The sequence below is a fragment of the Lissotriton vulgaris genome, chromosome 9 (assembly GCF_964263255.1).
Source record: "Lissotriton vulgaris chromosome 9, aLisVul1.2, whole genome shotgun sequence".
Taxonomy (NCBI): domain Eukaryota; kingdom Metazoa; phylum Chordata; class Amphibia; order Caudata; family Salamandridae; genus Lissotriton; species Lissotriton vulgaris.
The window spans coordinates 532288985-532314968 of record NC_141697.1 but is presented as its reverse complement, the minus strand read 5'-3'; the positions used below and the strand labels follow the sequence as shown (position 1 = coordinate 532314968).

Here is a 25984-nt window from a genome sequence, read left to right as displayed (position 1 = left end):
GACTTATTGGGTGCCTAAATTCAGCAGTGGCACAAAAGGCACTTTCATTCATAAGCCGGACCTATTGGCATTGCCATTTCTTGTTATTGTGGGATCCAACACTAGTTTTACAGTACAATGACTTTTCTTTGCGGTTTGCATTGATGTGCCCTTTTTGTCTTTAGAAGATGGCTGCCCTGTTGCTGGCATTTAGTGTGGCAGCAGAAGGTCTACTGCAGTACATACTCAGAAATCCTGTCTTACCCCAGAAGTGTCATGGGAGATGTCTGAGTCTAGCCTAATACCAATCATAGGTTGTCATTGAATTTCCCCAAATCCGTTTTAGTAACATCCAAGAGCATTCAGTGCTTAGGAGCAAACATGGTCTTCAGCTTGGCAAATGTCTTTCCTCCTCCAGAGAGAATAATTACCTTTGGCAAAAGGGTGGATCATTTTATGAGAAATGACACAATATCATCCTTGTGGGTCAAGGGGATTTTGAAATAACAGCAGTCCTAAAGAGGGGCCCCAAATACCAAGCTGCACATGTGTTCATTGCAGCCACATCTGGCTGACCACTGGGCAGAACTGATGGACCACCAGTCCAGACTCCTCCCAGTGTGACCATATTTTGATCCATCTTTGTAATGATGGGCAAATACTAAATGTGCTGCTCTGTCCGCAACTGGCAGTCAACACTAACTCCTCACAGTATAGGTGGCAGGAACCTTGTGGAGTGCTCTCTTTTAGTGGTTTGAGGCACAAGTAGAGATTTGCCTCTTGACACATTCAGTATCAATGACATCTTCTATTTAAAGAAACATGGGGACATCCACCCGTAGCTGTTCATGTCTTGTCTATGGTAATGAGCCTTAAAGTATTACATGTTCTTACTGGTCCTCCGCATTGCTGATATTGCATACCAACACAGGACAGAATTACTAGGCATCCTCATTGAGTGAAAAAGTCTCCAAATGGTGCTGGATCCGTTCTTCGAGGCATGGGTCTGTCAGCTATAGATGCCCTTGTCACTCATATGAACACTAAGTGCAGCAAGCAGGTGGGCCTACTAACCAAGGGAATGAGCAGATGTTGCATTGGATATGGCCTTTCTTTAGTGTCTTCCCTTAAGCTCCTCTGACTTGGAGGATTCCTTCAGGAGATGAGCCAGGATGGTCAATCATCCTAGTTGTCCCGCCTTGGCCTCACCAAGTTTGGTTTTTGGACCTGCCCTTGTGGTATAGATGGACCACATCATCCCCTCGAGAGGAAAGACATTCTGACCTTGAAGGCCAAAGAATGTGGCAGTATTTCCTACTAGTATTGAGCATGTTAGCATTTGCACGCCTATGTGTTTCTTCAGAGACCTTGGAGGTGGTAGTGGCTGCCATTAAGTACTGCACCAGAACTTAATCTAAGCATTTGCTTTTGCACACTCTTATTGTCCACTAGAAGGACTTGTCTGCTCACCGGTTTCTTGGATTGTGTTCTCTTTCTTATTTCACCTGGCTAAGCGCGGGTGTCGGAGGCAGATGTCGAGGACCACCTGCAAGATTTGTGTTTTGACCAGGCAAGACATCCCGCAGGCAGTTGGCGCCCATTCCTTTCAGTAAAGCCGGTTAAGCTTTTGGTGGTCGAATAACATTTAGATTTAAGTGTCTTCAAGCACTTCGGCTGTGAATTCAACATGTTCAAGAGGGGACATTTTCAGCTAGAGCTAAATGTCACCTGCAGGAAAGTCAGGAGAAATTACAAGTAGCTTGAGGTAATAGAAGCTGCACTGTGGACGAAAGTTAAATGTGCTCCTGTAATTCAGGCTCCCAAAATATGAAAAAGAGAGCAAGAGGGTGCTTGATTTAAGGGGAAAGATGACGGTTCGTTCAATACAATCCTAATATTATTCCTCCTGTATTTCGTCTTGCATTAGATTGCTTTATTCTTTTTTAGAAGGGCAAACGGTCGCAGAAAAGGATGTGACAACTTTTCTAATCTACTCTCTCACAGCGCATCGTAGACGAATGATAATAGGGTGACCAGAAGAGACGTACAAAGGTGCATTTAGAGGACAAATCAATAGGCCATCGAAAACAAAATCAAATTTTCTTTTCTGTCAAATTATAGTCAATCATCCCAGGAAGCAGGATCCATTTGGTAGACGTAAAAAAATATTAGAGCTTTTAACTTTAAAACTACATTATGTACCTATAAAGTAAAACAGCAAAACATTCTATTTACAGAACTGTGGAACTCATCTAATTTACGTGATTTATAGAAAAAGTTCTTTAACATTCAACTCTGATATTTGTAATGTTTTGTATTTCTTTGATTGATTTTGTTATCTAAGCTGTTAAATACATTACCTTAAAAAATTAAATGCATTGTTGTGCCGTTAAACGTGGATGGTCAATTAAACGAGAATGTGAATCTGTGGATTCATTTGGCATTCATTTAATGTATTTTAAAGCATACACGTTTTCTAGCATAAATCCGGACATCGAGGCAGAGTACAATGTCTCTATGTTCTTTTTAATGACTAGTAAATACATCGTCATAGGTCACTCTCCTGGCAGTCTTCTTTGCAAGATCCTGGAGAAAAAGTATTGGCTTAATACGCAAGCAATGTACATCAAGGCTGACCTCAGCCCAAAATCAAACAAAGATTCTCATTCAGCAGTAGGGACAGGTCCGCAATTGATGTTGAGACAAAAATATCGTTCAGAAAAGGATCTTGCAGACTGTTTATTCATACTGCGTTGGCGCACAGGTACTAAATATAGTTACAATGAAACCTAACATTTATGAGAACAGATAGATCCTCTTCATTTAATAGCGAAGTGCAAAAGTCTCCTATAATATTATTATGCGAATCAGTTTTTAACCTCTAACCCGCCCTCCATGATGATGACTTTTTAGGTCTAGCATTAGTGTAGACCAAGGCCACAGTATTATGTGCAGGGGCGGGCCAAATTATGCAATATGTTTGAGTAAATTATGCGGCATAAAAGGGCAAATTATGCGGCGTACTGCGGGGCTTTTTATGACAGTATTACTTCCTTATTTTTTCATTCTAAGACTAGTCTGGGCATTGGTTGCACCTCATTAGTACCAGTTTAACACCCAGATAAATAAATAAGCTGATGGCAGAACTCAATGGTACAATGTGGCCTGTAGACGGGCCAAAACAGAACTCCTTGGAGTAATAAAGGAGGGCAAAGGAGGGGAACGCCTTAAGCAATGCAGGCATGCCTACAAGAAACTTCTCGCCCAGGCTAAAATAGAATGGGAGGAAAGCCAGTGGGAAGAACTCACCAAGGCCCTAGCAGTGCAAGACCAACGCCTGTTTTGGAGAATGGTGAACGGGGGATCAGGGAGCTTACATACGGCTGTGGAGCCTAACATAGCTCCTGGAGTGTGGCAGGCCCACTTCCAGTCCTTATATAGCGCTGAGTCCGGAGAACTCCCTGCGGTGATCGAACCAGAGAGGCAGGGCTCTCAGGCGGATCAAATAACACTGAGTGAGGTCACTGCTGCCATTTCAGGCCTGGCTTCGGGGAAGGCCCCTGGGCTGGACGGGCTACCGGGAGACCTGTACAAGCAGGAGCCCACCGTCTGGGCGCCCTACCTCGCTGCTCTCTTTAATGGCATTCTCGGTGGGATGGAAATCCCTAGTACTTGGCTGGGGGCTGAGGTGGTCCCGATTTACAAAAAGGGATCCCCCCTCCTCCCAGCCAACTACAGACCAATTAGCCTGATCGACGTAGCGCAGAAGTTGTTCGGCAGGGTCCTCCTGAATAGGCTTCAGGAATGGATCGAGGAGGCAGGTGCCCTCAGTCCATATCAGGCAGGTTTTAGGAAAGGGGTATCGACTGTGGACCAGGTTTTCAGATTGAACCTGGTCTACTGGAAGACAGTGAGGTTCGAGGGTGGCAGTCTCTACACGATTTTCGTGGACCTACGAGCCGCCTTCGACCTCGTGCCCAGGGGAAAACTATGGGTCATTCTAGCAGGGATGGGCGTACCACCAGACATCTTATTGACCTTACAGAGGCTGCATCACAACAACTATGCGCAGGTAAGGTGTGGGAGGTCGGGGGAGTTGACTGAGAGATTCCCCGTGGGCAGGGGGGTAAGACAGGGTTGTGTGCTGGCGCCGACCCTGTTTTGCCTCTTTGTCAACGGGGTAGTCGCTCATCTGAACGCCACTGACTACACAGATGCCCCCAAACTAAATGGCAACAGTGTGCCCGCAATAATGTTTGCGGACGACACGCTGTTGGTATCCAAAACTCCCATGGGCATCCAAAGGATACTTGATGCCTTTGTGGCCTTCTGTCAGGACAGAGGATTGGAAATCAATGCCATGAAAACCAAATACATGGTATTGAATCCAAGCCCCAAACAGCGCCCGAATCCACTGCTGGGAGCAGCACGGCTGGAAAGAGTAGCCACGTTTGAATATCTCGGCGTGACACTCAACGAAAATATGACCTGGGGGACCCATCAAACCAGGGCCAACCTTAAATTAGTACAAATCACCGGGGGTATCTCCCGGATGATGACTGGCTCGACTTATCGCCCATTGGGGGCCCTAATTCAGATATATAAAGCACAAGCCAGGGGGGCGATCTTGTACGGGGCTGAATTGTGGGGCCATACTCCATGTCAGAATCTGTCAGTCACGGAAAACAGATTCGTAAGGCAAATTACCGCACTTCCTCCCAGCACCCCACTTCTCCCTTTGAGGCTTGATTTAGGGCTACGGCCTCTCGCCGACGAGATAAGTCTAAGACCCATAGCCTTCTGGCGCAGGCTTTGGAGCAGTGACGATCTCGCCGACTATAGGGCGGAACTGGCCGAAATACTAAAACACCCCAAGGCGCTTAGTATCCCCTGGGTCCAAAATATCCAGTCAGTGTGCACAGATCTGGGGCTCCCCGAATTGTGGAATAAACCAGCAGATACAGCACCCAGAATCTCTAAGAGATTTCTGGCGAATCTGTATCATGAACACAAAAGGGAAAGGGCTTTAGCTACCCAGACAGAGGGGTCCCTTTCCTCTAAATTCCTGCAAAACAAGGACCTTTACGCATTTGAAAAGGCTTTTGATCCTATATACCCCGTTCTCACTAGAAAGTTATTTCTCCAGTGGAGATACGGCACACTGCCTTTGCGCTCCTTTTCTAGTACCTGGTCGCAAGTCCCTTCCACCAAGTACTGTCCCCTTTGTGTTGACAAAGAGGAAAATGACTTGCATGTGATTTTTTTCTGCCCAGCATATATGGCAGCCAGAAAGTACTGGCTGCTGCCTTTGATCAAGAACTTGGGTGGCAGGGAATACATGCCTATGTATAGGATTCTAAAATGTGATGTTTCCGGCCCAATTGTTTTTGCGCTTGCCAAATTTTTTACAAATGTGTGGTATACACGTAATCGTCTTTTAAAAGATGCGGGGTAGACTGTTGAATTCCTTTATTTTTAACAGTGTTAATAATGTTTGATGTGGATTTTAAATCATGTACTGATGTTTTATCAAATCTGATACAATTATGTGATTTTTAAATTTATGTGTATCTTTTATGACCAAATGGTCGAAATAAAGATTGAAAATGAAATAAATAAGCAAAAGAAAGGTGACCTGTCAACCTTTGCGTAGGGCCTTCCACTGAGTGGTAACACGTTGCTGTACTTTTAGTAACTTTTGCATTGTTTAAGCTAAAATCAAATTATTATTTTGTCAAAATCAGCAGATTATGTGGCAGATGTGGCAAATTATAATTATGCAAACATTGCACAATTGCACAATTCCAGTGTCCCCGGTCTAGACCATTTTATTTTACCAAAATGATAGCTAGTGTACTTATAGGGGCTTTCAGACAGTCCTCTTTATCAGTTGGTCTGCTGTGTCATTCACATTTTTCTGCCACCCACTACAGCAATACAGCATGGAGCACAGGGCCAGCCCACTTCAGCCATTGTCAAATTTCACTGCAAGTGATGACATTCTACTCTTTCGCATTCTGTTTATAAACACAAAGTAGTTTGCTAAGCTGCCACTGACCACTAAGGCAAAGTGTGCTGTGTGGGGCCAAAAAATATTTCTGCTCTGAGTGAGTGTTTATTTTTTATATTAACGAGGGCCTTGCATATCCTCAAAAATAAAGTTTTACAACACTCAGGACCAAAAAATCCCCATCACCTGCGGAGCCCCCCCAGGATTCCATAAAACCTCCTGTCATCTTCAACCTGCACATGGAACTGCTTGGGCCTTTACTCATACTTAACAACAATATGCTGATACACAACTTTGAAATTCTCCATACTACCGCTACGGTGGAGATCCACGCCTCCACGTAGCACCTGAACGCTCCCGCCTCCTTGCTCCTCCCTCTACCATGAACGCGAGCGCGATGGTGATGGCGATGGTGATGGTGTTGGCATCTATCTGAAGCAGATGCCGGGCCGGCGTTTCATCCGGAGTCGAATGCCGCCCCGATCACTTGATAGCCTGATAGCGGTCCTCGTGCTGCTCCGCTGTCAACTCTACCGCGAAGGATCCGAGGAGGCGCGTTGTTTGGGCTGCTGCTGCTGCAGGGGGCTACAATATCGGTTCCACCGGCTCCATCATCATTCTCTGTATCATTTCACCGGTGTGAGGTGGATTCTGAGGTCTGGTATGCTGGTATGCTGGATACGCTGAATGGATCCTAGTAGGCATTGACTCTTGACTTTTTTCCTCAATAATAAACGGCACTCCTCACTAAAGCAATTTGATAGCGTTTCTTACCCAGCAGTCACATTTTGCAGTGTTTGAATACTACATGCTGCATACAGGACTACATCTCCCATATTGCCCTGCTTTCCTGAAAATCTCGTGGTCACACTCTATTGCTTTGTTCAATGCTAGAGTGTTTCTATTGTGTGACTCCCCCCATTTTGATAAACTTCTGGAATAACTGCAGTCGTTAATGGGCAAACTAACAAATGTGCGTGCTAAGGCGAGAGCCCGACGGCTTAAGGCTATAGAAGAGGCCGCATCTGAAAAGACAACTGACCAGATGGAAGGCAGGGCGGAGATTTCTTTGGTGAGCTCCGAGGGGGAGATTGAGGCAATTATAGAGTCCCCTGATATTCCTGATACATTGGGGAACGCTCGCCCACTTGAGACTCTTCAAACTGACTCTATTCAACAAGATTCCGTGCCTGTAGTAGATACTAGTGCACAGATGAAGGCGTTGTCTACTAACAAACCTTTAAGACAATTTCCATTGTTTGAGCCTAGAAATAACTCGCTCACGTCGAGCAGTTCTGTTACCGCCCAGCCTAATCCTGGTTCAGTTTGCGCTCAAGATTTAAGTACAGCTCCTGCTGCAATAGTAGTCACTAACTTGAATGACGGAGCTGATAGTCAGGTGGTTCAAGACGCAAGTTATGGAATACAAGTCGGGGAGGAACAAGCGGGTTTTACGAGCCCTATCCTGTCTTTGAATACTGAGACTAACCAGACAACAGGTTTAAATACAATGCAATTGTCAGTCAAGGACATGCTTAACCTAATTTTGGATGAGATTCGTGAAGTGAACCAGTCTCAAAAAGCAGAACTTGCTGGAATTCAAAATCGTTAGGACAAAATTGAGGATATTGTCACTTCTTTCCCACCTCGTCTTCAGGAGGCTGAAGCCAGAATTTCAAGTTTAGAGGATGAAATCCCCAAACTTCAAAAGGACGTCAAGGACGTTTATAAATCGTCTAAGACCTTGGAATCCAAGCTTGATGAGTTGGAGAATTACAATCGTAGATCAAATCTGCGAATAGTAGGGGTCCCGGAGAAAATTGAGGGCTCGAATATGGTTCAGTGGGTCACTTCTTTTATATCGCACGAAGTCATTCCGGAATTTAAAGGTGATTTGACAATCACCCGAGCTCATCGTGTGCCCGCTCAGCCATTTCCGAACTCCCCTTTTCCCCGTACTATTTTGGTTAATTTCGCTGACTTTCGGGTTAAAGAGACAATTCTGACAAGAGCCATAAATCAGGGTCAGTTCGCAGCAAATGCTACTTCAAAATGCCGGATTTTTTCCGATATGTCTGCCGCCGCTGCGAAGCGTAGAAAAGAGTTTGTGAAACTTCTGCACCTGTTTAAAGCTAAAGGGGCACAAGCCTCTATAGCACAACAGTCGAAATTAAAGGTGCTGATTAAAGGCAAATTCCACTTGCTAACAGATATTGATGAAGCCAACGATTTGCTTAGCCAAATGTCACCCGGATAGATGTTGTAGGCAAACTCTATGTTTTCCTAGCACACTTTTTGCTTGTATTTTTTTCAGGTTTTTTCTTTTTTCTTTCTTTTTTTTAAATGATGGTTATACTCTGGTTACAGATATGGTGGATTTGGTGGAGGGGTGAGGGAGCGGGAGGGGGAGGGCTGGGCAGGGAAACGGGGTGTTATTCCAAGACACCTCTATGGTTGGGGGGAAGACCCGGTGGCGAGCGTGGGGGAGAGTATTAGGAGGAGGGCCATGGGTGAAGGGGGGGAGGGGAAAAAATGGAAAAATTGAGGTTGTTTTCAGTGGATTTGAATGTGGTAAGATCTTGCATTTTTGGTACTCTGGTAGGCATTTTTGCATATATATGCGTAAATTAAGTTTTTTTGAGATTAAAACTTTTGTATTTCTTTGTGCAATTAATTATGCTCCATGTCGCTTAGGACGGGGTTGAAACTGATATCCTTTAATGTGAATGGTCTGAATAACGCCAGAAAAATGCGTGCAATAGGGTCCTGGATTAGAACTGAAAATCCTACAGTGATCATGTTACAGGAGACTCATATAGCTGCTGCTAAAAAAGAGGATTTCAAGATGTTTAAAACGTGGGCTTCTTTTCGGGGGTTTTCGTGCGCCATGGGTTCACAACGAGGTGTCGCTCTATTTATAAATAAAAATCAAGAGATTGAGATAGTCCAGACTGAAAATGATTCTTCAGGTCGTTGGTGTTGGGTTTCATGTAAAGTTAAAAATCATCACTCCTTGATTACTTTTATTTGCTTCTATGCCCCTATAGAGGATAATCCCCAGATTTATGATGCTCTGTTTCAATCTCTTCTATTGGTCGGTGGAGATATCATTATAGGTGGTGATTTTAATATACTCATGAACCCTAATTTTGACTCCACATCATCTCTTAAGAGGCAGTCTAAGCCTAGATCCCTTAAGACTATCCTAAATTATATATCTTTATTTGGTTTATGTGACCCATGGCGTGTGAGAAACCCTCTGAAAATGGAGTATACCTGCTGGTCAGGAAGGTTTAAATCCTCATCTCGTATAGACTTTTTTCTAACATCTAGACAGCTTAAATTTAGTTCACAGAGATTTTACCACAATGGCTTTTCAGACCATGCTATGATAGTGATTAATTTTGACTATGCGGAGACTACTAAGGTCTCGAAAAGATGGATGTTTAATAAAATGTATTTACAGAATTTGAATTGGATATCAGCATTAAAGTTGGAGATAGCAGAGTACATTAACCGAAATATAGGCACGGCCCCTCTTCATGTTATCTGGGACTCGTTAAAGGCTTTTTTACGGGGGGTTCTTATTAGTAAGGGTGCGGCTGAGTGGTGCGTTGTGAAAATTAAAAGGAACTCTTTGCTTCAAAAAATTCAGGATTTAACATTACGCTATCAACGTCAACCAAATTATGCAGTTGTAATTCAATTGAGGGAAGCTAAACAAGCGCTCAGCGCTCATTATTATGAGCAAAGTGAATTGGTGTTTCAGAAACAATCACAAAAAGTGTACGAAGAGAGTAACTTTTCAGGGAAATTTCTAGCCTGGCAAGTAAAAGAACAGGCGGCTTCAAATTTGATTCATTCCTTAAAAGACCCTCTTACTCATTTCGATACATTTGATCAGGCTGAAATAAATAATATCATGCTTAAACATTACGAGAGTATTTACTCTCTAAAACATATTTTCGATCACCAAAAATTATCAGAGTTTTTAGACCGACATGAAATTCCAAGTCTACCCCTCGAAGATCAGAGGCATATGCAAAGACCTTTTTCTAAAGCAGAATTGGAAGAAGTTGTTAAAAACCTTCCATTAGGCAAGGCTTGTGGTCCCGACGGCTTCCCCTCAGAATTCTTTAAAGTTTTCTTTAGTTCCTTCAGTGACTTATTTTTGCTATTGTTGAACTCAATGCTGGAAGGAGGGCAAGTCCCGGAATCCTTCCATGAAGGTACAGTCATTAGTTTTTTAAAAAAAGGGAAAGAATCCAAAGATCCGAATTCTTACAGGCCAATTACTTTATTAAATTCCGATTATAAAATAACTACTAAGATGCTTTCACTCCGTCTTAATGATCATGCGGCGGATTTGATCCATCCAGATCAAAACGGTTTTATAATAGACAGACAATTATTTACTAACACACACTTTTTAGTTGAAGCATTAGATTATTTTGAAGCACGTGGGATACAGGCCTTGGTATTACTTTTAGATGCAGAAAAAGCTTTTGATTTGGTGGTATGGGACACCCTTTTCCTTATTTTATCTAAGTTTGCCATTTCTCAACGCATCATCAATTTGATAAAGAATTTGTATGTAGGGGCTAGAGCAAACATAATTATTAATAAATCATTAGCAGGCTCAATTTTAGTACAACGTGGCACTAGGCAAGGCTGCCCTTTATCACCCATTCTTTTTGCTTTCTTTATCGAACCATTAACTATTGCTATCATGAATTGTTTTCAGATCAAATCTCCAGTTACCTCCATGGCCAAAATCAAACTCTACGCAGATGATATTATGTTACTTATTAAACCCGATTTGGAGTCACAGACTTATATTTTTCAAATTTTTGAAGAGTTTGAATCTCTAGGAGGTTACCGAATTAATAAAAAAAAGACAGAAATATTGGTTTGTGGGGGTGCAGACCCAGTTTTACACAAAGATTTACAAGGCTGTATTAATTCAAAACCTAAAAGATATCTGGGAATTTTGTTCTCTTCCAATATTTTGGATTTATATACACTCAATTTCGTCCCATTAATAAAAAAAGTTCAATCAATGTTTGCTCGTTGGGACCCTCTGCCTTTAACTATTCTCGGTCGCATCAATTTAATTAAAATGTCAATCCTTCCTCTTTTTAATTTTTTGTTCGCATCAATTCCAGTCTATTTGCCGGGTACTTTTTTCTCCAAAATAGAATCTATGTTTTCCAAATTTATTTGGGCAAAAAAAACACCCAGATTAGATATACGGACATTAACTGCAGAAACTGAGTATGGCGGTCTTTCCTTTCCAAATTTGAAAGATTATTACTATGCTTACTTTGCACAGTATTTAGAGAGATTTAAGAACAGGAATGCAGCAACTAGTTGTTTTATAAATTTTTTCTTTGATTTGATATGTTCAGAAATTCAAATTCCATCCCCTTTGTTTGTACCGAAATCTCCCAAATTTGTGCGGTATAAAATCCTAAATTGGTTTTTTAAACGACGTAATGCAATGCTTAAGAGCTATTCACTTCCACCCTTTCATTTACTAACTCCCTTAATTGGAGTGTTTTCCTTTTTAAAGATTAAAATCGATCCCATTGTTATAGAAAATTGGGGCCCGGCCGGGTTCAGAACATTAGCAGATTTTTTGGTCAGCGGAACTTGGCTCTCTGTTAACGAGATGTCAGGTCGAATTGTTGGCAATTTTTTGCTAATTGGTTCCTATTCTAATTTAATTTATCCTATGTTGGCGCAATTAGATCCCGGTACCATTTCGAATTATACTTCTACTCTTGTTTTAGATCTTTTTGTTAATAACTTGGAGAAGAAACCCGGAGCATGGAAACAGTGTCTGATACAAAGTCGGGAGGTAGAGCTGACTGCTAAAGCTATCCGTAAATGGTACACTCAGGAAAATTTAATATTGTCACCGGAAATATGGAAAACTATTAATCAGTTTAATTTCTGTGTACTGCGTGGTGCCAATTGGCGCCGGATGTTGTATTTTAGCAAGTGGCTATTATATCGTACACCAGTAATAATTGCTAAAATGTATAACAATGCATCTGCTTTCTGTTTTAGACATTGCAATTGCGAACAAGCCGATTGGTCACACATTATAGTGTTTTGTCCTAAAATTAAGCATTTCTGGGAAGAAATTATTGGTTTTTTAAAAACTTATTGTATGTTATCAGTCCCATGCAATGCAATAATGTTTTATTTGGTTATGATCCTGATTGTACATTTTGAAGTCACTTGGCAAAATTGATTTATATTATAATGGCCGTGGCTAGATCTTTACTATTGCAGAATTGGCTTTCAACCTATATCCCGACGCTGCAGGAATGGCTGGAAAAAATGAAAAGGGTTAGGAAAGCAAATTGTTATATGCTCAAAGAGTTGGGGGTATTAGAAAATTCGATCAAATTTGGGGATGATATTTTGAGTAAATTGGTTTGACATTACGTTAAGTTGAAACCAAATGTAATTTTTACTTTGCTGTGATTTTCCGTGTTTTTTGATCTATGCTGCATAAAACCTGAATACAACTTCAATAAAAAGAATTTAAAAAAAAAACTATGCTGATACACAACTTTGAAATTCTCCATTGCTTTAGACATCCAATACCTCAAACACTGTCTGTACATCAGCAAAACCTGGATATCCAGCACTCTACCTGAAGCTCAATACAACCAGGATATAATTCCTGTTACTTACCAAGAAGAAACAAATAGTCCATACCTGGCTAAGAGACATCAACTTTGATGGCTTTTGAACCTCAACTTTCACAGAATGTCAGATCACTTGGATTCCCCCGGCACAGCATCCTCGCCCTAAAAGAACACATTGCTTAAAAAAACAAAGATGGCCTAGTACTAGTCTGTCTTCTAAAGAAAGTGAAACCATTACTTCCAGAAAGCCACTTCAGAACTGATGTTCTAGCCCTCGTACTCTATGATCTCGGTGGTGGTAACGCCCTGCTCCATGGTCTCCCAGACTCCTCACTGGCACCTCCTTAAGGGCATCCTACATGCCACAGCACATTTCATCGAGGGTCTGAACAGACCCCTGCTTATTTTCCAGACAAGCTCACCATCTCTTGTGATACTCTGCACAAACGCAGCCAAGAGACCATCAGACTGCAAACTAAGTGTGAAAAAAAAGAAAAAACAACGCAGCAGGCATTTTCCATCTATTCACTCAGGATCTGCAACGACATCCCCGTACCCTTGAGGATCACTTCTGTAATTTAGGAAAGAGTTGAAGATCCACTCTTTCAAGAACACAACATCACAAAGGAATAACCATCTACAAACCAGCTACCTCTCCTATTATTCATTGACGTTATGCTGTCTTTGACCCTGTGCAGTTCTCCACTACCTTTTGGCTAGGTTTGCGCTATAGAAATACCATGTACATATACACATATATACTTCTCCAATCCTGGTCACAAATTGATTAAACAGGCACCAACTCCTTGGGATGTTAGGATCAAAGAAAGTCTTTATTCCAAGCGATACACCGCAGACACGTTTCGGCGGACACGTCCGCCTTGCTCACTACATCTGGATTTACTTGGTACATATATACCCATGAAAATATAAAACAAGCATTGATGAAGCCTAAAAGACTGGTGCTAACGATTCACCTGTTGAGTTTGCCAGTGCTTCATTCCTCTATTGAGTAATTGTCCTGACATCCGCACAGACAAGATTGATTAGGTTTTCTATATATTTAATGTTGTATACGTTGCATCGGACAGACAGTTCATTATAAAACAGAAGAGCAATATCGCCAGTTGCCTCCGAGGCCAAAGTTGCAGTTCAGTAACCTTTTTAAAAGAAAATGTTTTTAACATACTTTATTGTGGACCTTGACATCACATCCAGTGCATAGATTAATACAGAACGTCCTTTATTCTTGAGACACCTACCAAAGATACATTGCATGAGTCTACTATCAAGTGTTGGTACAGTACTGAAATAAACAAACCCGACAACATCCCCTCCCTCCCTAACCTTCCCACCCCATACTCCTGGTCTGTCTATGTTAACGCTAATAGTAACCAAAGGGGGTCTAGCAGGGTATTTCCCGGGGGTCTATATTACCCTTAAATTACAGTATGTGGGCCGGGGTTCGGGAGCCTCAAGTCAGTTGGTCGTGGAACAGTATAGTAAATTCTCCAGTATTAGGGGTGTCTTTCATAGATTCACATGCTTGAGTATTCCCCGTCGTCGAAGTGGGAGTCCCAAGGTACATAAAATAGCACTAATATATGCATGTATATATGAGAAATATCATAAATAAAAATATACATACATATAATGCAATAGAAATGTAAACTTAAAAGAGTACCATAGAACAGAATAGGCCCATTGAAAAGCCCAAGGGAGAATTCACTTTAGTAACATATTAGAGGCATTATGTGTTGGTCCACATTCCAGCCAATCAGGCTGTAGCCTCCTCTAGAACCTTCTCCTCAGAAGCCCAAGTCCTCAGATTTTCTACCGCACGTCGTGTGAAGGGAGTCTCCCTGAGCTCTGCTCAGTTTTTCACCAGTTCTAGCTGTTTTCTCTTCAGAGATGTCTTCTACAAAGAAAACCCTTTTCAAGGCTTGTCCATCATGTGGTAAATTGCGCCTTTTTCATGAGGACCCACACAGTAAGTGTATTTACTGTCTTTACCCGGATCATAATGCCTCTACCTGCAAGTTCTGTCGCACCTTTCCCCCTAAAACTTTGAGGGATAGAGAGGCCAGTCTCATTCTGTGGCTACAGAAGTTGAGATCTACTGAAAGTGTGGTTTCTGATGCTGAGAGTCTGTCATCTGGATTTTCTAAATCCTCTCAGAAGCGTGGGTCTGAGACTGAGGTTCCCTCTCCTTTTCTTAAGAAGAGTAGAATGCTGGGTGCCTTCAAGGATGTCTCCCCACAGGATTTACTTCAGGGCGCGCCTACGGGACCTGGCTCTCTGGCGTCTAGACCCAAAGCTGTGCCTTCCTCTTCTAAATCGGGCACTAGCTCGTCGACGGGCCCGTCGACGCATCCGTCGACGACATCAGCGTCGACGAAGTCAGTCATGGCTGTTTCTACGTCGACGACCACTTGTTCCTTGTCAACCAGCTCTGCAACGATGACGACCATCTCGTCGACGAGCAGTCATGAGGTGAGACCCATCTCGTCTACCATTAAGATCTCGTCGACAATCAAACCGTCGACGAAGAAATCATCATCGACGCGCCTCTCGTCGACGGGTCCTCTGTCTACGAAAAGCAAGCCATCATCGTCGACGACAACTCCGATGTCGAGATCTTCATCGTCGACGATTGCATCGTCGACGACTACATCGTCGACGACGACCACTCCATTGACGGTAGCCACTCCGTCGACGACTGCTCCGTTGACGGTTCCACCTTCGTCGACGGCTACATCCTCGTCGACGAAAGCATCTTCGTCGACGGTTAAAGCTGCAACCTCGTCGACGACCTCGTCGACGACCTCGTCGAGGACTCCGTCGACGACCAAGAAATCATCGTTGACAAAGACTAAATTACCAATTTTTACGCCGGTTTCTTCCACAACGGCGCAAGGGTCCCTGGGTGGTGCAAAGACTGTGGAGTTCTCGTCAAGGGGCTCGTTGACGTCACATCAACCCCTAACCACTGCTACCACCTTCAAAGTGGTTACTGCCTCGTCTCTCAAGACTATACCACTCATCCAGTTAAGTCCAGTACGGAGTGGATCACAGCTTCCGGAAAAACTATTTCAATCCGGAGGAGAGGAATCAGGAAATGACTCTGAAATGGATCAAACTTATGGCCCAGCTTCCAGTCCTTCTGAATTACACATTAAGTGTCAGGATGATAGTGACGAGGATGAGGACGAACATAATGACGTCGAAGATGGGAATTAACTTTTTCCACTTGATGAGGCAGAACCAACTAGTTATGAACAGGTTACACAAATCCCTTTGTCTTTGGTGCAAAACCTGCAGCACATGCTGGATGACTACAATCGTAGGTTTCCACCATCCTTGCCTACTTCTCCAGCACCTCAAGTGCCCCGGGCTCAGTCTCCAGCGCCTCCACCTCAATCTCCAGCGCCTCGACCTCCAGCTCCGGCACCTGTTGCACCTACGTCTCCAACTGGTACTCGTCCTTATACCGATAATGAGGATCAAAATCCTCATAACACTGAAGATAACGACACCGATAATGAGATGCAGGATTGGGACAATTATAGGGCACAGACACCTTCTACTCCACCTGCATCACCAAGAGCCTCACCGCCAGTAGATATCGCGAGTTTTCATAACCTCATGGTTCGTGCTGCGAAGAGGTTCCATCTTACAATTGAGGCGCAACAAACTGATTGTTTCTTATACGATTTTAAGGACTTGCCTCAGAAGCAATCACATAACATTCCTATAATCGACCACATATGGGAAGAAGGTCTGAGGTTGATGGAACGTCCTAATTCCATACCAGCTGTTTTGTCCAGGTTGGACAAAAAATATAAAGCGCCACCTACTTCTCCGGCCTGTTTGGTTTCTCAACCTAAACCAGATTCTGTGATCACTCAGGCGGCACAAAAAAGATCTCGAAATCCTGCCATACCTTTGACATCTCCGCCTGATCAAGATGGCCGTAAGTTGGACTCCATTGGTAAGAAATTTACGACAATAGCAGCGACAACTGTGAGAGCATCCAACGCCTTGGCTATTCTAGGTCGCTACGACTGCCAAATGTGGTCTGAGATCGCTGCTCTGATCCCTCAGATGCCCGATTCCATCCGAGATGAAGCGCAGGCCATAATTCAAGAAGGGGAGAGAATTTCGGCCGAAATAATCGATTGTGCCATCAACATTTCATCCACTGGTTTTCGGCAACTGGCGGGTGCTGCAGTCTTGCGCCGTCAAGGCTGGCTAAAATCGACCTCTTTCCGCCCAGAGGTTCAATCCAGGGTTTTAGATTTACCCTACGACGGTGAATCTTTATTCGGCAAGCATGTCAATGATGCATTGGAGCTGATAAAGAAGGACACGGACACTGCAAAGTCCTTAGCAACATTACAGTATCGAAAACGGCCATTTCGTGGGGCACGTGGTAGAGGAGGAGGAACCTCTACTTTTCGTGGAACAGGCCAAAATCGATCATACACCTACAATGATAATAGACAGAGGAGCTCTTATCAGTCCCAGAGTCGTCAATCCACCTCCAGACCTTACCAGCGTAAGTCCAATTACAGAGGTGGTGCGAACAACAACAAAAAACAGTGACAAATCCAAGCTTTACCCTCCGGCGACTGTACATCTTGGAGGTCGGATCTCAAAGTTCTTCTACGATTGGTCCAACATTACCACTGACCAATGGGTCTTGGACGTTATCTCAAAGGGCATACCCTGGAATTCACGAAATTCCCCCCCACTCGTCCACCTTCGGGTCCACACTCTCCCCATCTAAAGGAACTGTTGGCTCAGGTGAAGCTAATGATCAAGAAAGGAGCCATAGAAGTGGTACCGCAAAATCAGCGCGGCAGGGGATTTTATTCCCGTTTCTTTCTAGTAAAGAAAAAATCAGGAGAGTGGCGTCCCATCTTAGATTTGAAGGCTCTAAACAAGTTCATCGCATCAAAGACTTTTCAGATGCTAACCCTGCTTCAAATCTTGAATTTCCTCATTCCAGGAGAGTTCTTTTCAACGATAGACCTTCAGGATGCATATTTCCATGTACCTATTCATCCCAGGCACAGGAAATATCTCCACTTTACAGTCGGCCAGTTTCATTACCAATTCAAAGTCCTACCATTCGGCCTTCGTTCAGCACCGAGGGTATTTACCAAAGTTCTAGCCCCGGTTGCTGCCTACCTGCGTCTCCAGGGCGTCCAGTTTTATCCGTATCTGGACGATTGTCTAATAAAGGCCAAGACTTTTCAGTTAACGGAACAGCACATTCAAGTCTGTACCTCCCTCTTCGAAACGTTGGGCTTGTCCATCAATCTCCAATAGTCGCACTTTCTACCATCTCAACAGCGAGATTTTCTAGGAGCCTCGCTAGATTCTCGGCTGGGACAAGTATTCGTTTCTCAGGAGAGGCAAGATCGAATGATAAAGAAAGTACAGTTCCTACAGTCAAGATGTACAAATCATTCCTCGGCATGGCTTCTTCGTGCATTCAGCTAATTTCCAACTGCAGATTGCACATGAGAGTCCTACAGGAGGAACTGGACAAGCAGTGGAAGCAGGTATCGGGGTCGTTCGAAGACAAGATCCATCTAACGCCCCGCATTCAAAAAGCTTTGGAGTGGTGGGCTCATCCTCCAAACATAGCGACAGGCCGTTCATTCAGAGACGAACCACCAACACTTACACTGACAACAGATGCATCCCTAGAAGGTTGGGGGGCACATCTCGATGGGATGTCCGTAAAGGGAAAATGGACGACGTCTCAGCGCACTTGGCACATAAACCGCTTGGAACTCCTGGCGATTTTCTTGGCCTTGAAGTCCTTTCAGAGGCTAGTGCAGGGACAAGCATTGCTGGTGAGGACAGACAACACCACCAGCATGCACTACCTCAACAAACAGGGCGGCACAAGGTCTCTCGTGCTGTCACAACTGGCACAGGAAATATGGGATTGGGCTATCCAACGCAACATACATCTCACAGCTGTTCATGTGCCAGGTGTGGCCAATGTTCTGGCGGACTCGCTCAGCAGAGCCCTCTCAGACAACCACGAATGGGAAATCAATCAGCCAACTTTGGATTTCATCTTCCGTCAATGGGGACAACCGCAGTTGGATCTCTTTGCAACTGCTCTCAACAAGAAGTGTCAACGATTTGCGAGTCGGCATCCACACAGGGAGACGAGCGGGAATGTCTTTTCAATAGATTGGTCGAACGACTTCATCTATGCATTTCCCCCACTTCCGCTCATTCCTCGTCTGTTGCACAGAATGAGGTTCCAACCGTGCCAAATAATCCTGATTGCACCCAAGTGGCCGAGACGTCCTTGGTTTTCGGATCTTCTTCTGTTCTCTCTGACAAATCCGATACCTTTGCATCCTCTGCCTCATCTACTAACGATGCAGCAAGGTCAGATCTGCCATCCGGATCCAGCATATCTCCAACTTCATGCATGGAACCTGAGTGCAATGAATTTACACGCATAAATATCGACGAGGATTGTAGGGTGGTACTGGCAAGTGCTCGCGCTCCATCTACAATCAAAACTTACCAGTTAAAGTGGAAACGTTTCTGTGCTTGGTGCTCCACTAAGTCCTTGGATCCAATGTGTGCTCAGCCTGAGCAGATCTTGCCGTTCTTCCTGTCATTAGCAAGATCAGGACTATCACACTCCACTCTAAAGGTGTTCCTGGCTGCAATTTCCCGTTTTCGCCATGATGCCGTAACATCTTTGTACTCCTCCAGAATAATTAGGCAATTCTTCAAGGGCCTTTTTCGGATGTTCCCACCGATCCGTCGGCCCCCACCTACTTGGCGATTGAACTTGGTTTTGTCCCAACTGCTTTTGCTTCCATTCGAGCCCATCCATTCGGCAAATCTGAAATTCCTCTCTTGGAAAGTGGCTCTTTTGCTTGCTCTGACTTCGTCCAGGCGTGTCAGCGACATCCAGGCATTTACTACACAGCCACCGTTTCTACAGTTCTCCAACGAGGCTGTTACGTTGAGGACAAATCCCAGTTTCATTTCAAAGGTTCCCAGTGATTTCCATCTCAATGAACCAATTATTCTTAAAACTTTCTTTCCAGCACCACAATCTGCAGCGGAACGTTCTTTGCACACTCTGGATGTAAAGCGCTGCCTCAAGTTTTACATTCAGCGCACAGCGGCATTTAGAAAGACAAATCAATTATTTGTGGCATATGGCCCGGTGTGCAAAGGACAAGCTGTTACCAAACAGACTATCACCAGATGGATATCGTCTGCCATATCCTACTGTCATCAACGGGCTGTCAAGCCCCTTCCTGCTCCAGCTCGAGCTCATTCCACGAGAGCTGTATCGACTTCTGCTGCCCTCTTTGCGGGGGTACCTCTGAGGCACATCTGCAGAGCTGCTACTTGGTCTAGCAGCCATACTTTTACGAAGCACTACTGCCTGCAATCAACAGATGCCGCGGATGCAGCAGTGGGTCAAGCGGTGCTGCAGAATCTCTTCCGATGAAGGTGAGCCTCTGTTGCTACCCGCCTCCAGTCATAAAGGTTTTTTCTCATAAATTTGGTATTTATTACTTATTTAGTGATATGTTTGCCAAGACTTTATTGTGTACCTCCTTTATGACTTATGTGATGATTTTACTGCTTTCTATTTTTATTCAAGCATGTGAATCTATGAAAGACACCCCTAATACTGGAGAAGAACAAAAGTTACTTACCTGTAAACTGTGGTTCTCCAGTATTGGTGTCTTTCATAGATTCACATGCGACCCTCCCATCCTACCCTCAGAGGCTCTCTTCTCCTCAGACACTTATAATTACTTTGTGCTACGAAAATCTGAGGACTTGGGCTTCTGAGGAGAAGGTTCTAGAGGAGGCTACAGCCTGATTGGCTGGAATGTGGACCAACACATAATGACTCTAATATGTTACTAAATTGAATTCTCCCTTGGGCTTTTCAATGGGCCTATTCTGTTCTATGGTACTCTTTTAAGTTTACATTTCTATTGCATTATATGTATGTATGTATATTTTTATTTATGATATTTGTCATATATACATGCATATATTACTGCTATTTTATGTACCGTGGGACTCCCACTTCGACGACGGGGAATATTCAAGCATGTGAATCTTTGAAAGACACCAATACTGGAGAACCACAGTTTACAGGTAAGTAACTTTTGTTCTTATGGTGTTAGGATACATTGTGGGGATGATAGATCAAGTAGTTCGAATTTGTGTAGCATGCATCCCATTCCATTGAAATGGGTTGTTTTCATAGTCCTTTCTCTTCCTCCCTCCGAAGGGCTACGCTCTCAGCTTTCCCCCACTGTATCATGCTGTCTTGCCTGCTGGATAACGTTGGGCACCTGGGGGACTTCCACCTCATGGTAATGGCTCTTATTGCCAAAATGAGGGCCAAATCTACAAATCTCAGTTGTACCTTCTGTGTTCTCGTACGTCTACGAATGTCCATGAGGCAGTCCAAGGCGTCCTCTGAGACAGTAATGTGTGTGACCTCGCCTAAGGACTGACGAGCGCCATTCGAGTAGTCCTGTAGGTGGGGGCAGGTCCATAGCATGTGAAGAAAGTCTGCCTCGTCCCTTTTACACCGGGGGCAGCAATGGTGTGCTTCTGGGAACATACGGTGGATCCTTTGTGGGGTGAGATACGATCTGTGAAGGACCATTGTTTGTATTAATTTTAGTTTGGCGTTACGGGACACTCTTTTAGGGTGTTCAAGCATGCACTTCCAGGCTTTATCTGTGATTTCTGTAGCAGAATCCTCAGACCATTTTGTTCTAAGGCATATAAGTGTGGTTGCAGCGTGTGCTCGTATACCCGTATATAGCCATCTGACTAGGTGTCCCCCATTCCCCATATAATATAAGAGATGGACCAGGTTATGTAACGGAGGTTCACTATGCTGTGGGGACCATGTGTTCTTAATGTAATGAGAGACTGCAGCTTGTAATAGATATAAACGTGTGGGTGCACCTGTAGCCTGTAGAAAGGATTTGTGATTAAGTAGAGCACCATTTCCGAAGAATGCCCCAACATCCTCCACTCCCGTCTCTACCCAGTCGCGGATCCTGGCCCTTGTGAGTCTGCCCTGCGGTGTGGGAATACCCAATAAGGGAATATTCATCGAGTATGGGGCCGCTGTAGAGGTATATGACAATGCCTTCTTCCAGCACAGTAGTGCCGTCTTTAGTAGGGGAGGGCTATCCACAGGGATCTTAGCCTTAGGTAGGAGCAAGGAGTGTAATGCGCCGGTCCAAATCCCTAGGTGAATAGCCAATTTCCTGTAGGTTTCTCCTGGCAGTCCAATAAGAAAACCATTGGAGCTGACTAGCGTAGTAATAGGCTCTGCTGTCGGGAACTCCCAGGCCTCCACCACAAGGTTCCAACTGGAGGTTCTGTAGACTCACTCTCCTATGGCCTGTCCCCCAGATGAGCTCCACTAATATAGCATTCAGTGTGTGGAAAATAGACTGTGGGACAACAATAGGTAGGTTCACAAAATAATACAATAGGCGAGGGAGCATTACCATTTTCGAGATGGCGAAATGCCCCATCACCGATAAAGGCAGCGAGGTCCAAAAAGCCACACTGGCTAGAAGGGCCGTTATGGCCTTCACTAGGTTGCCATCAAGTTCCTCTATCTTTGTTCTATAGGCCTGAATGCCCAAGTATTTAAAGGTGGTAGGGGCTACTGGCAAGGCGGACACGCCAAACCGTAGTTCGTCTGGGTAGGGTATTTCCTGGAAGAAGTAGGCCAGAGATTTTCTTGGGAAGAAGGCCCGAGACACGTTTGTACGTGGTAAAGATATCGGGAAGGGGAGCATTATTGGCAGTCAGATCATGTAAATATAGTAGTATGTCCTCTGCATAAATTGAGATCAGGTGGGTCATGCCATCTATGGGAATCCCAAGATGGTCTGATGACCTTCTGAGAGCTATTGCCAGGGGCTCTAGTGCAAGAACGAACAATAGGGGAGACAGCGGACATCCTTGCCTGGTATCCCTGTGAATTGTATACTGGCTCGAAATATATCGACCCGTACGGGCTCTAGATGTGGGGGAAGCATACAGTAGGCGCACCCATTTAAGGTATTTGTCTTGGAACCCGAATCGCTGAAGTTTCGCGAACATAAAATCCCAGGAGAGGGGTCAAAGGACTATTGAAGGTCTAATACCAAGCATACCACGGACTGGTATGCGTGCGGGCGGCCCTCATGACATAATGTAGCCATCTCTGGTTAAGGGGTGTGCTATGGTTCGGCAGGAACCCGCATTGATCCCGATATATGAGTGTATTAAGGTAGGGTTGAATGGGATTAGCAAGGACCTTGCTCTTTCGCCAGCAGGGAGAGGGGCCTATAATTAGACATATCAAGGCCGTCACATAACGGTTTGGGTAGCGAGGTGACTAATGCTTGCATGGTGGATTGTGGTAGATGGCCTGCTTCTAGGGCGGCCCTATATACTGTCTCTAATGTGGGTACCAGAGCGCCTGAGTACGTATGATAGAATTCAATAGGCAATCCATCGAGCCCAGACGCTTTATTACGATTCAGACCTTTGATTGCAGTTCGAATTTCTTGTTGGGTGATGGGGCCATTTATTTCTTTTTGTACTGTATCTGGGAGTACAGGGAAGGTAAGATCCTGCAAAAACTCTGCAATAGAAGAGTTCTCATCTAGTGTGGGTGCAGCATAGAGAGTGCTAAGATGTGTGTAAAAGGTTACGTTTATCTCCTGCGAATTTGTGTTATTATCGGTGGGTCAGGCCTATCTCGCACTAGGCGGGCTAGCAATGTACCAGTTCTATCCGCTTCTGAATGTTTTCGCTGCATGAATGCCCTATGATCAATTATCCGTAGAGTCTCTAGTATCTTAGCGTGGTCAATACGGGCACTCTGTAGTGCCTCTCTTTTATTCGGGTCCGTCACAGCCTCCTGTACTAGTGTGGTCATTTGTTGTTCAACTCTGAGCAAGCGTTGATGTGTCTCTTGCAGGGCTCCCACTATCTGTCCTATTGACACCCCCGTACAACTACCTTTAGTGCATCCCATTGTATTAAGTTAGATGAGGGTGTGTTCCAATTTTCTGCTAAATAATTAGTACTGGTGTTGGAGAGTGCTGTTCGAAATAGAGCTTCCTCTAGTAATTGTGGGTGAAATTTCCAGGTGGGTACAGGGGTTGGTACATTACCCTAGGTAAGTGTGAGCTCTAGGGGATTGTGGTCCGAGAAGGTTTTTGCCAGATATGTGGACAGACAGACCTGAGTGACAATGGAATTGGAGCAGAGGAATTTATCGATCCTGGTATAAACTATGTACGGGGCAATAAAAAGAATACTCTTTATGAGTAGGGTGTAGATGTCTCCATGCATCAGAAAGCACCCAACCAACTGCCCAAGTATTAAATGTGTCAGCTAGCTTACTGGCATTTGTACTGTGAAGGGGAGGGTGGAATCTATCTATGTTTGTGTCTAAAACGGCGCTCCAATCATCTCCCAACACCCATGGGATACCATCCCATTCAGCCAACGCTGCACTCCATCGGTGGAGAAATCGGTCCTGATCAAAGTTAGGGGCGAAAATACTGCCCAAAATCACCAAGGAGCCATCTAGCGTGCCCTTCAATAGGATGGTCATCGATTCAGCGTTCCAGTTCGATAAATGGGACCCCGTGGCGTAACCATATGGTCGTACCCCTAGCAAATGCTTAATAGCTTGTAGAGTAGATCTGCCCTCGCCATTTTTTGTGTGTTTTTTGTGTTTCTGACTCAGTTGGATGGAATTCCTGCAGAAAGACTATATGGGCATTGCACCTAAGGAGATAGGCGTGTATACGGTGCCTCTTCTGAATCGCCCCCATCCCTCGTACATTCCATGTTATTAAGTTATTAAACCTTAAAGTGGCAGTGGTTCTAGGCATGCAATAATAGACTGAGTGGAGCTCCACATTAGATGGAGCCGATAGACCGACATTGACCAGGAGTCCCTTTCCCCTCTAACACTAACAAAACATGGCACAGCGACCGAACTACGCTGGGCCCAGCAACAATTTGCAACAATCATACATCAGATAACAGTGCGTACGCTCATAGGGGGGTCGCTGCCACCAACCATGGTCGTGTAAGTAATCTAGTATAGGCTACAACCGGTATCCCATCAAAGCAATGATAAGTTTGCAGGAGCTCAGTAGCCGTCTGTCAGTACGTTCTCTGCAGATAACCCAAACTCATTACATAATCATACAAATTAAAACATAGCTCTAGCATTAATGTTCAATACGTGAAAAAGGATATAATGAACGCTGGAAGGCGGGGTCTGCATCTTCTGCACAAGAGTTCAAAGTGCAGCGATTCCTGTGTTGTTCCATACTCATTGTGTGTCCATATCGTGCTTCAATTATCAATTAAGCCATCCTCTGTTCTGGGTGTGATTGTAGGGAACAGAGTAATACTATGCTCTGAGTCTGAATTTATGGTGCTATCGTCTGAGTCCGTGGGGATCTTGGTGGAGTCCTCTCAAAATGTCCCAGCAACAACAAGGACCCCGTCCTGGTTGAGTCGCTGTTGTTCGCGAGATGGTCCAGCGCAGTCTTTGTTCTGAATGAGCTTCCTTGCCCGTTGGTAACCCAGCCTTTGTAGTTTGTCGAAGCCCTGTGAGGAGTTGTCCGAGCGGCTGAACTGGCTTGAACCAAGGCACATAATCTTGAGCTATTCCTTGGCGTCCACCGGGCTTTCGAAGAAGTGTTTTTTTTTGTCATAAATGACTTTCAGTCGAGCTGGGTACAAAAGGGCGTATATGAGTTGCGCTTTCTTGAATTTCTTCTACACAGCTTGATAGGACGATCTTTGTCTTTGAACCATGACGGGGTAGTCGGGGTACAGGGAATGCGATGGTTCTCGTACTGATTCAGTGCTTTTTCTCTTGTAGCAGTATATCACAGTCCCTATAGTTCAAGATTTTTATTATAGGGGGCGAGGTGGTGCGCCTGGCTTGGGTGCCCCGGTTGGTATTCTATGGGCCCGCTCAACACAGAAGTAAGGAGAGAGACCCTCCTGTGCTATATTGTCCCTGAACCAGGCTTGCATAAATTCTGCTGTCTAAGTGCCCTCGCTGGGTTCTGACAGGCCAATGACACCGATGTTGTTGTGCCTATTCTTACCCTCTGCATCTTCCACCCGGTCTAACAGGCCCGTCACCTGTTTCTGTAGCTGTTGTTGGGTTGCGGTATTCGCTGTGTTTCGGAGGTTCATGTCTTCGAGGGCTTGTCCGTGTTCTTTAACGGAATCAGCCAGTTTCCAGTGG

The 25984-nt window shown here is 44.4% G+C and overlaps 1 protein-coding gene and 1 long non-coding RNA gene across 2 annotated transcripts in view; one reads left to right on the top strand and one right to left on the bottom strand.

Moving 5' to 3' along the window:
• Positions 1–25984, top strand: part of ITPKC (inositol-trisphosphate 3-kinase C) — a 902887-nt gene that overhangs the window by 89650 nt on the left and 787253 nt on the right. The window lies entirely within an intron of this gene.
• LOC147690376 (uncharacterized) lies at positions 465–13815 on the bottom strand. The gene is made up of 3 exons (XR_015299789.1): positions 12671–13815; positions 5601–6175; positions 465–3113 (listed from the first exon to the last, which is right to left on the bottom strand). It is a non-coding gene; the product is annotated as an uncharacterized LOC147690376 (long non-coding RNA).